Raw genomic sequence first — 16,923 nt, forward strand, 5'->3', positions numbered from 1 at the left:
TTCACCATGTGATTTAATACACAGATATACATATACATGTGTATACCTATAAAATTCAGAAACGTAACTTTCAATAAATACATGTGGTGAAGGAGCATGCCTGTTCTCAGATGGTGAGCTAGAAGGGTCAGATCTCATCCTTTTTTTTTTTTTTTTTTTTTTTTTTAAGTTTATTTTCAGAGAGACAGAGATGGTGTGAGTGAGGGAGGGGTAGAGAGAGGGAGAAAGAGAGAGAGTCCCAAGCAGGCTCCGCACTGTCAGCCCTGAGCCCGAAGTGGGGCTTTGAACTCACGAACCGTGAGATCATGACCTGGACCGAAATTAAGAGTTGGACACTTAACGGACTGATCCACCCAGGTGTCCCTCATCCTATTTTCTTAAAAGAATAAGGAATCTAATCTAATCAATCCTATGGCTGCCTCTTTTATTATTTTTTTTAAAGCCAATCCTTTTGAAACTTCATATTTAGACAACACTACAAAAAAACAAAAAACAAAGAAACAAAAAACCACCACGTGCCATCTCAGGAATGTTGATGTGTCATGCCCAACTCCTGCCACAGATGACATCAATGCATCGATGTCCCACCAGTCCTTGGCGCAACCCATCCCCAAAGGTGCGTCCATCTCGTCACAACAACAAAGAAGATTTGTATGAAAAAGTAGCACATTTCCAAAAAAATAGACATTGCTTCAGGATGGTAACCTGCCAGTTGGAAATAGGAATTTGCTTCTCCACACAGTGTATTTAAAACAGCTAAGGGACATTACCAGGAGGTTATTCAACCCTAAGTCAGATCCACTGCTATAATTTTGCAGGTCCAACCATCACTCACGTTTCTCCTATAACTCAGACCGGTGGGCCCCACCCTACCAAATCTCCTGACCTTTGAGCGAGAGTATCCACTGGAAGACCTTTGAAAGCCTACTCAGTTTCTCTAAGGAGATATTTCTGCTGAGACGTCACCAGCAATGCAAAAAACACTCCAGGATCCCTCCCTCCAGCACCCCAGCACCACCTCCCCCAAAATACCTCCCAGATCAGCTTTCTGAGGCATGCGATGCTTTTATCAGAAGCCAAAGCCTTTAATCACACAATTAGGGATTTGTCAGGTTTCCACTGCTTTTAATTCTCTTTCGGGTATAACTGGCTAATACATTTTTTTTCTTGTACAAGTAACTTTCTCTGGGGAGGTGTAATAGGAGAGGGAGCTGAGATCTAAATGCTTAAAGGAAGAGGGAACAGCAGAGGAGAAATATGGTGGCCAGAGGATTATTTCCACCTCTTGATCTGGCTTAAGATTGGTCTCGGCTTCTTCTGTTTGAAAACTATGAGCTTAAAAAGACTGTCCATTTCAAGTCCAGAAGTCTACATTCTTTTTCTACTTCAGCCATGCCAGCTTGATAAGCCACAGTTTCCTCACCTATAAAATGGGAATAATAATGACTGACATAAGATTTACTTCAGATCAAATGAAATAGATACACGGCGTCTTCTGAAACATTAAATATGTTCCCAAAGGCAAAGTATTTGCCATAAATAGTGAACTCACATCCATTACCTGCCCTCTTTTCTTGTAGAGAGTGGTTACTGAACGTTTAATATAAATATTCACACAATTTCTCTCAGGCTGTCTCCAAAGGGGAAATATTTTCTGCTTTACACGAAGAGGCAAGATGGCCACAGAACTGTGTCTCACCTCAGGACTCTGCAGGAGAGGGAAACACAGAGAGGATAAAATGTGCATGCTTCCTCAGTGGCCCGAGCCTCCTCCATAATAAAAAGCTGCTACTAGGTAGGAACTTGCTAACAGCCAGAGATACATGTTAGGCATCTTACATTCGTTATCTAATACAATAATCATGTAAAGTAGATTCTTGCCATGTTATTGATAAGAAAAATGAGGCTTACAGAGGGGTTCAACAGCATGCAGGATTAAACACAGGTCCCATCGAGCACTGGGTTCCCCAGGTCAACTCACTGGGATATGTTGGTTGTACATCCAGGACCTTGAAAGCTAAAACTACAATAAGGAAGGTGTCTCTCTGAGAGCAATGAGCCCCAGGTTTGGGTGTTTGTAAAGAATCTGAACGGGGCAGGGACAGCCACTTTTCCTTCCAAAGTCTAGAATGTATTCAGCCATGAAAGGTAGTTCCTAGAACTAGAAATCAAGGGCCTGAGAGACTCTCCTCCCTATTCCATCACGACGTCCTGGCATGACCTGCGATGGGGCACTGAAGTTCTCAGGCCTCGGGGCAACTGGTAGATGGATGCTCTATGCCCTTGACCCCTCAGAACACTCTGCACCTTGCCTGGCTTCTGACCTCTTCCCTGAGTCTCTCGGCTCAAACTATCACTCTACCCCAAAACACCCTTCCTGAAGTGTCTTCTAGAATATCTATTTTAAATGATCTTGAAGTGGAATTTCTTTTGTCACTCACTGTCATTTAAGGATATTCCACTCATTAAAAGCTGCCTCGGACAATCCTCTTGGCTCTCTCCACTCCGATTTTCATTACTATTTCTTTCACTTCATTTAGCATTAAGGTTGAAGGGAAAAAGTATAAATGGCTATTTGAAAGTCATCTGATTGGATATATTAAGGTTTTAGACTTTGTCCGAACAAAGACAACTTTATGACAGTTATAATTTAGTTACAATAAAAAGAGACGGAAGGGTCTATATGGAGGATCGGCAGACAGGTGAGTGTGCAGGTCAACCAGCGGCCGATGGCTGGGTTTCTCGAGCCTGAAGGGACCCCCAGAGCCCAGCAATCCAGGAGCAGGGACCGGATGACTTCGTGGACTAAACAAAGTAGAACTTGTGGCTGAAGGAGCAAGGGGAGGCGAGGGAAATGGAAATAAAGCAAAATGAACCATTAGGATTTACTGCAGGACAGAACGGAGAAGACGTAAAGAGGAAAGAAATTCCAGACAATCTGCCCCCAAATGAGGTTTCATATAAGATGAAAGCAGTGGCTAGACACAGCCAGACACTGCCTGGTAGTGAACACCCAAGCAGCAGCTGTATTCCTGTATTCTCCTTCCATCTTCACACTCTGTACTCACAAATGCTTCTAGACAACACAGAATTCCACTCTGAGGCCTCGAAGAAAATGCATCTACGTAAATTTACTGATGAGTATGGTGATGTAGAAAATCATCCCCTTGTTCGGCTAATTCCTTTGTAAACCCAAGCCCAGATTTACCTTTTTAATTTAAGGATTATTAATAAATCTACTATGATTAAACCTTCATAATGATATGTGAATTATTTGTCTCTAGTTCCTCTCCCAAGAACAATTAGCCTACCTTTGCAAATTAGCATTGGCCCTCTTGCAAAGAACCTCAAAGACACAGACCTGACTTACCAAAAAGATGGCAGAGGCTCTAAAATTAATTAGCTCCACTTTATGTTTCCGTTATCTTTTAATTGGAATTTCTACAAGAATTTTTCTTGCAGAACTCTGTCTACGTTGGAAAAGCATAACGGAGGTTGGAACCAGGCGCTAATTTGGCCAGTGTGAAAGGGCTTAGCCATGACCCACTAAACCTCACGAAGATGTCTGCAAGGAGCCCACCCAAGACAGGCCTCTGAAAAGCCTGTGTGCAGCCACACAGATACCTAGAAATCGCTACTCCTGAACCACAGCAAAGAAGAAATTTCTAGAATGGAGAAGAGCTGTATACCATGGGATGCACTTCCTCGTGAGACAGAAAACCTTTGAGGGTAGGAGTAAAAACCATTGACTAGGTACTTGTCATCTGCCAGATACTGTTCTAAGCGCTTACACGAATTAACTCTTAATTCTCACAAAAACTCGTTGAATTAGGTACCATTATTACCCTTAGAGATACAGAAACTGTAGTTCAAAGTGATATAATCAGGGCGCCTGGGTGGCTCAGTCGGCCACCAGGTCGACCAACTCTTGATTTCAGCTCAGGTCATGATCTCACAGTTTGTAACATCAGGGCTCTACACTGACAGATTGGCTCTGCTTGGGATTTTGTCTTCCTCTCTGTCTGCCTTTCCCCCCACTCTCAAGCATGCATGCCTCCTCTCTCTCTCTCTCTCTCTCTCTCTCTCTCTCAAAATTAATAAATGAACATGTTAAAAAAAGTGATACAATCACTCACCCAAGGCCAACCAGATGACAATTTCAACCCAGGGCGTCTGGCTTAACAGCCATGCTCTTAACCACCCTACTATACTGACTCACTTACTACATGTTTGCTAAGCACTACTGTATTTCTAGAAATATGGTTAGGTGCTGGAGACACAGGGGTGGAGGGGGACAGACAAGGCCTGAAGCCCGTGTACTGGTAAAGACAAAACTCAAAGAATGATCAGAAAAGAAAAAAAGAAAAAAAAACTTTCTATGTCAGACACAAGGTCTATTAGTTACAAGGGAAGGCACTGACAAAACTGAAAATAAACAATTTTAAACTTCTGTATGACAAAAGAAAAAAATTACCACCCACAAAGTTAAAAGACTAATGGGGAAATATTTGCAACACGTAAGTCAGACAAAGGACTAATCTTCTTATTAATATGAGCTGCTCTCTCAAATCAAAAGATAATAGAGCCAAAGAAATAAAAAGGCAATTCGCAGAAAAATAAATACAAATGATGTATAAACATAGGGAAAGATGCTCATAATTATAGAAATGCTAATTAAAATGTCAATGACATACCAGTTTGCTTGTTTCACAAGTCACATTAGTAAAGATAAAGTATTCAAACACAGATACTCTCTAACCCTGCTGCTAAAAGCAGTGTGAATTGGTATTAACTCTGTGGAGGGCACACTGGCAATATCTATCGAGACATCAAATGCATGTTCCCTTTATCCCACAATCCCATTTTTAGAAATTTATCCCACATAAACAATCACACATGTCAGCAAGAATGTGTATATACTCACTGAAGCAACATTTGTAAATAGTAAATCGAACAAACAAGTAAGTAAATGAATAGAAACAACTTAATGGCCAGCAGTAAGGGAAGGGTGAAATGACAGAACACCATGCAGTGGACAGTACAGAATTGTTAGAAAAAAAAAAAAAAAGACAGACCCTGAGTGTTGGTATGGAGGGGCTTCTTGGAAATATACTTAGGGAGGACAGCAGAGAGAGCTCTCACTTTTGTTGGGGGGAAAAGAAAACAGCCAAGATACTCACATGTAAATGTTGCCACCTAAGAATGGTCCAGTTTGCTGCCTGAGGTCATTACCACCAGAATTTTTATCCTCTCGAAATAACCATGGGACAGATATTTAAACTACAGTTGGAGGAGGGAACATATTATCAGCCTGCCCAGGGTATCGATGCACTCACTCAGACTTGGCCTGGAGAATTATGCGGACGGTGGCAAAGGCTTCAAACATCCTCCCACAGACTCTTTTGGGGGCACTTTGTGAATAATACTATTATGAACAGAAACAACGGAAAATGCTTTAAAAATCTGAATTGAAAAGTGAAGAGGGGCACCTGGGTGGCTCAGTCGGTTGAGCGTCTGGACTCTTGATTTTGATTCGGGTCATGATCTCAGGGTTCCTGAGTTCGAGCCCCTCATCGGGCTCTGTGCTGACAGCTCAGAGCCTGGAGCCAGCTTCAGATTCTGTGTCTCCCTCTCTCTCTGCCCCTCCCCTGCTGGCATGCACCGTCTGTCTGTCTGTCTGTCTCTCTCTCTCATATAAATAAACATTAAAAACTTTTTTAAATAAAAAATTTAAAAAGTGAAGAAAAGTTTTGATAGGTACATAACTTTTTTATAATCGTCTAGTTTCTCTGTGTACATTTTCAATTATAATATATCATATAGAATAGACAAATACAGAATCAGACTGTTGATGTATTGTCATATTCTAGTATTTACTGATCTCCTCGATGTGGAAACTGCTAAGAATTTGCAAAAATCATAAGCAGAAACATATTACACAGTTTGAATATACTTTCCTAAATACCTATGAGGCAAAATGGAGGAGAGTTATTAAATTGTCTTATGATACCAAAATGAGTGATTTTATCCAGTATTTAGATAATGTTGTAAGAATGAAAGGAAATCCAGCGGTTTGCAAGAATAACTAGATCTAATGATGAATACCTCAATGGATGTTGTTAGGGTAGTTTACTTAAGAGTGGAAAAACCAGGCCCGTGTACAAAGGATGGCCTGAACTTATACACAAGTAAGCCAAGTGCAAATAATATACAAGAGATCCCACCTGTATGAACTGGAAGTATATTACTGCTGCAAAACTAAGTACAGGTTGGAGTTAAACAACAATAAGGAAACAAAGAATCATCTCAGTAAGTCTTCATAGACTGTTAGCTTCATGAAACTCATAAGCAACTGTATCTGACTTGCTCCTTACTGTATCCTTAGCACCTGATGCGTAACTGATGTTCAACTAGAAATTCCGGTAGAATGCATGACCATGTTCAAAAGTTTTCATGCAAAAACATACTAAACTTCAGATTTGATTGGAAAGGGCTTCTCCTATGGTCCTTTCCTGACCTCAAGGATATCTGTGATATGTTCTCATAACACCTAGTACTTTCCTTTCACATGACTGTAAATGATTAGTATCTATTTAATTGTCCATTTAATGTGTTTCCACTGTTTGCCTGTAACTCCTTCATAGCATCCCCAGCTCCTAGCACTCCTAGACTGGTAAAAGATGAATGTGAAGTAAATGTTTGTTGATTAAACAAATGACTGAATATTTGTTTGTGTACTTGTGGATTTGTTTGTTTACCATCTAGTTTTAGGCTATGGGGATTCAAAGAAAAGAAACAGAGCCCTGCTCTCAAAGGGCTCATCAACAAACCAGAAAACCAACTTAGTGCTATAGTTTCTATGGAATGCAACACAGAGGGGGAATAATAAAGAGAAGAGTCATTTTAAGTCAGGTGGGTCGGGAAAAGCCTCACAGAAGATGACCGAGGAGTCTTAAGAAATGAAAACAATATTCAAGCCTTTATTACTGTACAAAACTGACTTGCGAACTCACAATCTAAGTCTACAGGAGGTTCAATGTGAGGCTGTGAAAGTCATTAAAGATTGGGCCATTCTGCTCTATGAAAATGGTACCAGCATCTGGGCAAATGGATGAACACGAATTGAAGATGATTAGCCAACACAAGTCAAACTAAATTAAAATGCTGTCCTTAAAGCAACACACTTTGACCTTGGCTCACACATTTGTACCGCTGTAGGTTCATACCCATCCCACTGCAAACATCCAGGCAGACACAGTTGGTCACACACTCACACAGACACATGATTTCTAGTCCAAAGCAGCTGCTGCTGCTAGAGTTGCTCCCAGGGAGACATGACAAACCCCTAGCGAGTTGAATTGGTCAGTGTCCCCAGGCTCTCATCTAGAAGCGACAAATTGCTCTATGAAAATACCAAAACTTGGATGGAGTCATCCTCATAAAAGCCCTGAGGATGGTTCAGTATGTGATACATGTATTCTTCTCTATCAGCTCCCTAAATAGAGGATCTGAACAAGAAATCATAGTGGAAAGCAAGACCATCTAACCTCTGTTTGGCTTTGTTCCATCAGCTACAACTCAATCAAGTTCACAACTTGAAAAGCATGCCTGCCCCATTAATGTGAATTATTGATCAACTTGCAAGAATTACAATTTCTCAATATGAGAATTCTATGATGTTAGAGATAGAAGGGAACTCAGACGTCGCCAACACCTTCCTTTGGCAAGAAACATAGTGATTTTGGCTCCTTGGAAGGTACTGGACACCAAGTATACAAGTCAGGCACCTAGCTGAGCACCTGGCTGTCCCTCTCCTGGCCGAGGGACACAGAGGCAAAGAGAGAGGTAGGAAGCCATGGTGAGGGTCCCCGGGAGTCACTGGCCCAGCTCACTCAGACTGGGGTTTAAATATGCAAATCAGCAAGTATAAAAAACAGTTACGTTTAACAGGAGCTATAAAACGGTGTTATTATCTTGTAATGGTTTTATTTTGAAGATTAAAAATTTGGCATAATGATGCAATACTTATGTAAATGACCTATATGATTGTGGAGAAGGCAAAAGGGATTTCATGTTGATCATCTTTTTCTTCGGTCAGTTACACTCCACCATCACCATTCATTCGGCACTCACATCTTTGAACATGAGGACCATCAAGACACCCAATACCATTATCTCTAAATTGTCTTATGCTTAAGATCTATGATTCTGTAAAAGTTTATTTCAAAGCACTTCCCTGTCTCCCAGGGGACAAATAGTCAAACCTGCAGTATGGACTTTTCAATACCAACTTGTTTCATTCCTTAGTGTTCTATTCCTGAATATTTAATGGAATGAGTTCCTCGTGACTTGTTTCACCTCAATTTTATATGGCAGGGGTTCCTAACTGAAGTTTGGTGTTGTTGGCTTTGGGGTTTTTGTTGTTGTTGTCGTTGCTGTTGTTTTAATATCAGCATTATACAGATTATCTAAGAGCCTTCAATTATCTTAAAGGATGATATATATATCAATTTTTTAAGTTAACTTTAATATCACACAATTAACTTTCAAGAATGTTGTCTAGATCTTTTAGGAGGAGTAAAAGATATTGCTAAGTCAATGACCTAATATAGGAAATATTCTATGGATTCTGTTTAGTGGTTTCAGTTCAAGTGGGCATACTTGCCTTTTAAATATAAGAGGAAACACTGCTCACTATACTTAAAAGTTACAGCTCACCAATTTTTGGTGCCAAAAATGCTTTTGAAACCCATTCTATCTAACTTTTTTAACTGACTTAACTTGCTGAGAAAGAGAGTGTATCATATACATGCACCCCTTTCTCTTCACTTGGCTTTGCTTCCTTCCCTAAATTAAAAAGCAATGGAAGATATTTAAATTTTCACCCAGTTTTCTAGACCATAAATTTCATAAGAGCAAGGCTTATGCCTGCTTGGTTCACAACCTAATTCTCAGAACTTAGCACAAGGCCAGCAACAAAATAAGCACTGGAAAAAAACAAAACAAAACCCTTGCTAAATGATGAAATGAGCCCCCTCATTTTACAGAGAGGAAATCCGAATCCTAGAGAACAGAGGTTAAGTGGCTTTGCCAAAAAAGTGCAGACGGCACATCAGAGCTCACCCCCTTGCCCTTTCTGCTGGGCAACCGTCTCCCCACTGGCACAAATATCAAGTCACAATACTTAGGACCATAACTAATTGTTTCTCTTTCGATTCTCCACTCTTTCCAGGAATGAATATGCATCCTCTTGAGCCCACAGTTTTGTTTTTTACCCCTTGCCTCTGCGAACAGTCCATCTAACTTTTCATACTGCATACTGACAGCCCCAAACCACCCTACATCATACACACAGCAACTTCAGACTCCATACATCGGCCCACGAACAAAACATTCCAATGAGCTCAGGACAGCACCACCTCCCAGCCAATAGTTCTGTTTTGGCTTCATTGCCACTTAGTGGAGTGATGTTTGTGAATACCGAATTACCTCTCTTCAGTGGATAAAAATAAGAAAAGACAAAAGGGTGATACTAGTAAGAGAAAGCATATGTCTTATAAACCCAAAACAACTGACGCAAGCCAAATCATTAGGAATGCTAAGGGCAGTCACTGTTTAGTCTTATTCACGCACTTACTAGACCTAACCTGGTTTTACTGTGAAGGAAAACAGTAACATTAAAGAACACGTATGAAATGTTACAAGTTGTGCTAGAAGTCAATATACAGTTTTAAACATCATAATATATGTTAGGTGCCTGGTCACAGCACCCCCTGTAGCATGGTGATTCATCACTCACCTCATGGACCCCTTGCTTCACCTGTCTTCACAAAGGTATTCTGTATGAATATATGGGACTATCTGCACTCAAGAATGAGAGCCACGTATCTCTTTCGTTCCCATCAGCTAAATAAGTTTCCATCTGGATTTATCTCTCACAGTACACTGGTGGGGTAAGAAATTTTGGAAAAAGCTAATCATGAGAAAGAAAGGAGAAGAAGGGAATACAAAAAGTGAACTAATGACACTCCGTGGTGAAGTGATTTTAATTTCTAAAAGGAAATTATATGCCTTACAGTGGTACCGATTTCTATTAGGCAAAATCCAATTCAATCCAATTTTTCCCTTAAAAAGCGACCAACTCATATGGACTGCTAAGCAAAATGTATATTAAGTAGAACATTAGAGTCTATTTGTACACGTGTCCGTACCACTTACACTGACTTGTCACCTGAGGAGCTGAAACCTTTTGTTTTCACACATGTAACAAAAAAATTTCTTGTAACCAAAACACCAAAATGCGATTTCAACAAACTTCAACATGATGAAAATAAATATTCTCAACGTCAATCACTTGACCACATTGAGCTTGAGAACTATGCTCATAAACAAATAGTATACGCTTTCCAAACCAAATCATCTTCCCTTGAAAACAACACACTTAAAATGCTCAGTGCATTCTCAACACATACATTCATGCAAACGACAGACTTACATAGAGTTTTCCTTTCAGGATTTCAAAAATCACTTACTATCCTGCAAAACAAAAATATGCGGTGTGCCACAATAATGATTTTTAAGTGTCTCTGCATTCATCTTTTTGTTTTAATCGTCTAAGAAGTGGGAGTTTCTAGCCAGTCATATTTGAATCAGGGTTTTTTTCACGAGCGAATTGTAAACCTCTACAATCAGACATCTAGCGTGGAAGTGCCAAGTGTAGTGTGCGTTGCCATAATGGTGATACCCCCAAGATCAGCCCAGTGCTTGTGGCTGTGGGAGGGTCCCCAGGCAGCTGAGTGACTGCTGCTTGATCATTATCCCTGCTAAAACTGAAGCTACTGAAGTTTTAAAAGAATTCGTATCTTACTGAATTTCTTTCATCTCTAATAATTACTAAACTGGCATAATTACTTCTACTAGAGGTGGAACGTGATGCATGCTAAAAGCCCAAGCTGCCTAAAATTAAAGTTTAAAAAAAAAAAAAAAGGCCACGATTCTACTTAGTTTTCAAAGATTTATCTTGTGTCAGGCTTTTATGCCAAGAGTTGCATAATTATTTAAACCATTTAAAAGCTTTCCTTACACTATTTGATTAATACTATAACAGAGCTATTTAAATTTACTAATGTTAACTTTAATGTTTAAGTTTTAATTGCAGTATAATAACATTGTTGCGGAACGTGTTTTAAATCAGACAAGGACACTTTCGCAACAACAACAACAACAACAACAACAACAAAAAGGGATGCTGTCCCAGATAGTGTACCTTGTAATCCCCAAGCAAAAAACAGGAACATATTTCAGATTTAATTGAAATGGGATTAGAAAGTTGCACACATCCCCTCCACAGAACTAACTTTAACCTCTGACAGCACGACAGGGGTCAATGGAGAAAATAAAATTAAATACATCTGGGAAAATACTTAGCCAGAGGTTTGATTTGGAATACCAATGTTAGTATCAAAACTTCATTCAATTCAAAAGCATTCTTTAACGTATTACCTAATGACAACATTTACATTTTTAACAATCCATAAGGCGGTTACAATACGATGCAAGAGCTCCAAGCCTTAAAATTATTCTCTCTCTTAAAAATAACTAAAAACTCAACATGGTATCTATTAAATCTAGCCATAAAGAATGTATTCTATGGCAACAGAATTAATGACATTAAAACCAGCAATGTGAATTTTGTCAGACGAATTAATAAAGCACAGTAATAGGAAAAACAGACCTTTCATAAAAATTCTTAATTGATCTTGGTAGAATTGCTCTTTTCTACTATCAAAACCTCTTTCTCCTCATTGCATGGCTTTACATCAAAATGAAAACTCAAGCAAGTATACTTAATATTACATTTCAACTTATGTCAACAAGTATTTCACTGGAATTCGCCAGACTAGTCAATTCTCACAGACCTTCTTTAAAAAGAAAAGGAAGGGAGCGAAAATGTTCCTATATGATGAAAAGAACTCTCCTACAGATATGCTACCAGACTTGCGATGACCCAAAAAAAGCTAGTAAAAAGAAGTATAATTACTGGCAGCAAAAAGTTGAAAAATTCTGTCATCACTATTAGATGTCACCGCTGTCAATAACTACAATGGATTTTAAGGGATATGGGAATACTCTGGCAAAACAAAAAAGAAAGCATTATTAACAGCTTGCTTTAGAAAAAGCTGCTAATCTCAAATCCCGTTGTAATTTCATTTTTACATGTATGCTTTTATGTTCAATATCCTATTTTTTGCCCTTTTTTGGCTGGCTAAAGAAAAGCCAACAATCCACTCATGCATCAAACAGATGTTTTTGTTTTTAAGGCCAAGTGGAATCTTATGAATTTTTGTGCCCTCCCTCTAAGAAGATGCTGCCAGAACTGCTGAAATCGTGAAATCCGGCGTTTTGGAAAAGACTCACTGGACCGTCAGTTCTGGAACTTTGACTAGCACTCGTGGGATTCTTGCCAACTGTAATTGCTGTTTTTGTTTATGTCGGATTGTCTACTGATTGGACTGTAATCAATTTAATGACTTCAACATCGAGTCAGTATAATTTAGAGGTGGTGGAGGGAAGAAACAGTCACTGCTTGATAGATGAACAGAACAAGTGAACTGTCTGAAGGGGTATGGATGTCAAACACTGAGCTGCAGTGTTTCCAATAATCAGGCTTTTTAGCTTCCAAATCCAAAAGTAAAAGCATACATGGCTGTGTGTCACACGGTTAGCAGAGCATTTTGCCCTCACAGTCACGAAAAAGAATATACAGATAGAGATATATAGGTGCCTTCTTAATATTTTTTAACACCCACCTTAGGTTAACACCTAGTTATTTAAAAAAAAGGCATGCCTAACTTATCTAATAATAATTTTGAGGGAAAAGCCATAGCGCAAGTTTTAATTAAAAGCGAACTATTACACTGCCTTAATGCAAATGTCTTTTCACATAAAATTCAGGGCTTTTTTCTTACTATGGCATCATTTCCAAAACCAAAACTGAATCTCTAGTGGTAAGGTTATTTTTTTTAAGAACTGAAACATATGTAGTAGAAGAGGACCATGCTTTTTTTGATATATATAAATTTTACCTGTCTACCTAATAAGAAAATCTATTTTGTCTTTGAAAAAAGGGGGGAAATGTGTTTAAATAAGAGAGTTGAACATTTCTATTCAGTTTAGGGGCTAGTCCAAGTTCCCTGAGATGGTTGTTTTAACACCTACAATTTTGAGAGCCTTTCCACTAGAGAATACAGCCTAATAGATAGGTTTTCTGACTTTCAAAAGGTTATGGGACTTAAAATCCATTGACTTTTCATTCAAACTCGATAGTTTACATTTCTTCTTTAGATTGAGAGCTACATTTTTGCCACTTCATTATATTTCTAATAAATTACTTCTTAAAAAAAAGCGTTATAAGTACAAAAGAAGGTAAATGGGAAAAAGGAAAAAGGTCAATCATTAAGTGTGATAACTTCAAAATGTGCCAAGTAACAAAGGGTTAGCTACTGTGACGGCCAAGTTAAACAAGGCACTTTGGGGGCTCTCTTTCTCCCTGGTTCCCACCATGTCTCTCTCGAGGCCCCTGGTACGGGTTTATGAACACCTGAGGGTCCAGATATCCTAATTGTGTCTTGTGTTTAACTTGGCCATTTAAATGTCTAAGTGCTCCCCTCTCTCCTTCCAGCTTTATAACTTGGCTCTTTCTGAATATATCACACCTTCAGGCAGTGGACCACTTTTTCCTTCTTACAGTGCTTTTTGGAGTAAATTTCTCTCTCTCTCTCTCTCTCTCTCTCACTCACTCACACACACACACGCACACGCACACACCCTCTGTTTTTATCAGGTAAAATGGCCGAGAAACTTCCATTAGAAAAGCACCACAAGAAAGAGAATAAAGAGCCAGCAAGAAAAATAGAAATAGGTCACAATTGACCAATTTGAGGCAACTGATTTGCTGCCTCGAAAAACAAGCTGGCAGCAGAACTGCTTCCAGTCAGGTGATCGACTCAAAGACCAGGTCTACTCTTAGGAATTGAGATAAATACCCAAATAATATAAATGGGATAGAAAGGGTGGCTCGTTTCATTGTCTGACCACCCCTGCCTCGAACTACTGGCTGCAACTCTCTGTTTCATTAGACAGAAAGGATTATTCTGCAGGTTTCGTAGCATAAGGACAGCATAAGTTTCACGACTTTATAGGCTGAGAGACTTTTGATGCCAGGGCTTTGAGAGGTAGAGGGGTAAAAGAGTTTCACGTTCCAAAATATGTTTCACAGTTTTCTCAAATAGAAAAAAATGAATCTTTTTTGGTATTTACCAGTCTCGGTGCACGTGAGACCGAGCACGGCTCCACTGCACCCAGAACCTGGCACCCACTCTCAGGAGGTGGGTTATTAGGACAATAATAAACAAAAAATCCTATGTAATCTTTAAGTAAATATAATTCTTCATTCAAAATACTAAGTTTATGACAATACACAAAATAAACTCAACTACTACTGGCAGACCTTATTTTAAAGCATTTGGTTGAAAACAAAAACTCTAAACTTAACTGTCATATTGTTTTAATGTTTTTACCTGCCTTATGTAAACTACTCCCCTGAGATAGAAGTTGCAAATTATGATATCAGAAGTGACAGCCATATCAGAAATATCTTTTAAACCTTGTTTGTTAAAGAAATAGTACGGATGTAGGAGACAAGTTGGAAACTGAATGCACAACTTCATGTTTTATTGAGAAGAGCACATTGCATTTTCATGGTTTCCAAAGCCGCCTTCAAGTTGGTATAAAGTAATCTGCAAGGTTTTGAAACACTGTCACTCATCTAGTAGAATGAAAATTTTTATTTTAGTTGCCACACTACTAATCAGTGCCTCATAAAAGAAGAAACTCAAATCAAGTCTGCCTTTCTATGCCTGCTGATAGCAAAGTGTTGCTTCTTGCTTATTATTATGGTGATGCCAGAATATTTGTCATGATAACACCTCCCTGGCTTCTCTATGATCCAAGGGTGACCTTCCAAACAATATAATGTACTGAATCCACATACTCAGATGACTCCTAAAACACATTTTTAAAAAAATGGAGACCCTTCCAGCAAGACATGGGTAAATGAAAATAGTGAAGAAAGGGCTAGATTATTTAACACGAGCCACCTAGAATGCCATTCTACTTCTCCAAAACCGCTAATATCACAATTACTCATCTGACATAGCTCATCTAAATATGTATTTTCCCAGGTAAATGCACACCCTGAAGAAAAACAAGTCGGATGTTTAGTAAGGACTGTACTATTTTTATTCCTGTCTTCAGCTTCCCACCCCCAAAGCTCAGCCAGCCCACCTGAGGCCATTCCCTGCTCTGGGAGTCATCCAAGCAGCTGATTGAGGAGAACACCACTGTGTTCCGTGCCCACACAGAAAATGGAAGCTAAATCTTTGTTTTTAATGTAAATAGTTTATTTACAGCTTGGCAGTTGAAACAGATGCTGTGTCTTCATGGAGAAGATATTTGAATATTTCTTGCAATATGACAATATGGCAAAACAATAAAATGCCCTCTTTATTCCTTTTCAATTGCCTTCTTCTGCTTACTAACTTAAGAACAGCACAGGTCTTGGTCCCAGGTATTCTGCAATTCGGCATATCCAAGATGCCCTGCGAATACCGCCAACTGACGGCTTCACTTACAGCCCAGAAAATCCTACGTGCATGAGAATGAATCCTCTTTAGGAAACACGGGGGAACGCATGCACCCACAATCAACAGAACTTCAAGTGCGAATTAATTCCAAAGGCAGGTGAACTGCATGTTCAGATGCTGCGGAGAAGCAAAATTACCCACTGTGCAAACTTCAATAAACTTTTTAAAAATAAAAAGCTTCCCAAATTACTGAGGGTTCAGAAGCCTTTTTGCAGCCCTTCAAACCGGGCTGACACCAAGCGCTATCCTATCAAACTCGGAAAGTTCTTCTTGCCAAGCGACTAGGAAGAGGTTCGTCCCGGTACGTCGCTCAGCGTGACTTTTAAAGGAAGCAGAGTGTCACGACAAGTTCCCCGGACGCGAGCGTAGTCCACCGTTACCCTGACACCCGCGCACGCCCGTGGCGTTTATTTTTTCACTATCGGCGCCGGAATCTTTCAGGCCGTTGGTCTAGGTTTTCCCAGAAAATGTGTGGCCCACGTGAATGTAAATCCCCACAAAAATTGTGTCAAGACACATGTCAGAGATTCAGCTCGTTTTCAAACCAAAACTTCTGTGCTTCGGAGAAAAAAAGAGAGCGTTCCGATCTGCGAGGCCCTCCCTCCCCCCACCCGGTCCCTTCCCAGGAGAAGAAAGGGCTTTGTGTGTGCGGTGAGGGCTCCGTTAATCGAGTTCATAAATACACATCGGCCGGGGGCCGGAGAGGCTTGGGGCGCCTGGCTCTCCCCACCCGCCCCCGGGCCGGCGGCCGCCTCGGGAGACCGGGTGGCACTGCCAGGGGCAACTGGGCGCAGGGCCCCGGGCCGCCGAAGAGGAAGAGGATGCTGCGCCGCCGAGGACCAGAGGGCGGGGCCGGGCCGCACGGACCTCGGCGGGACCCTTCGGGCCCGGGCGGCCGCACAGCCGCCCTTTGTCCTCCGCCTCCGGGGTCGCAGAGGCCTCCGCCGCCTCCAGCTGTCGCGCCCCGCGCCCTCGCCCCGACTCCAAGCCCGCCCTGCCCGCACCTTCTCCGGCCCTCGCGCTCCGCCGCTCACCCTCCCCGCTGTCGGCCTCGGAGCGCCGGAGCTCCCGGCTCCCCGCGGCCGCGCGCCCCTGGTTTCCCCGGGGGGAGGCTCGGAAGGTGGAGGCGGAGGAGGAGGCCGAGGAGGAGGAGGAGGAGGAGGAGGCCGCCACGTGACTCTCCTCGCCACATTCCACCACAGCCACCAGATCAATAACT

At 40.8% G+C, this 16,923-nt stretch overlaps 1 protein-coding gene across 4 annotated transcripts in view; it reads right to left on the reverse strand.

Annotated features, from left to right (window-relative positions):
• The window catches only part of ZNF521 (zinc finger protein 521), a 280,911-nt gene that overhangs the window by 261,830 nt on the left and 2,158 nt on the right, over positions 1–16,923 (reverse strand). The gene's annotated exons all lie outside the window — the stretch shown is intronic.

Source organism: Puma concolor, chromosome D3 (genome assembly GCF_028749965.1).
Source record: "Puma concolor isolate L17-30 chromosome D3, mPumCon1.1.hap2, whole genome shotgun sequence".
Taxonomy (NCBI): Eukaryota; Metazoa; Chordata; class Mammalia; order Carnivora; family Felidae; genus Puma; species Puma concolor.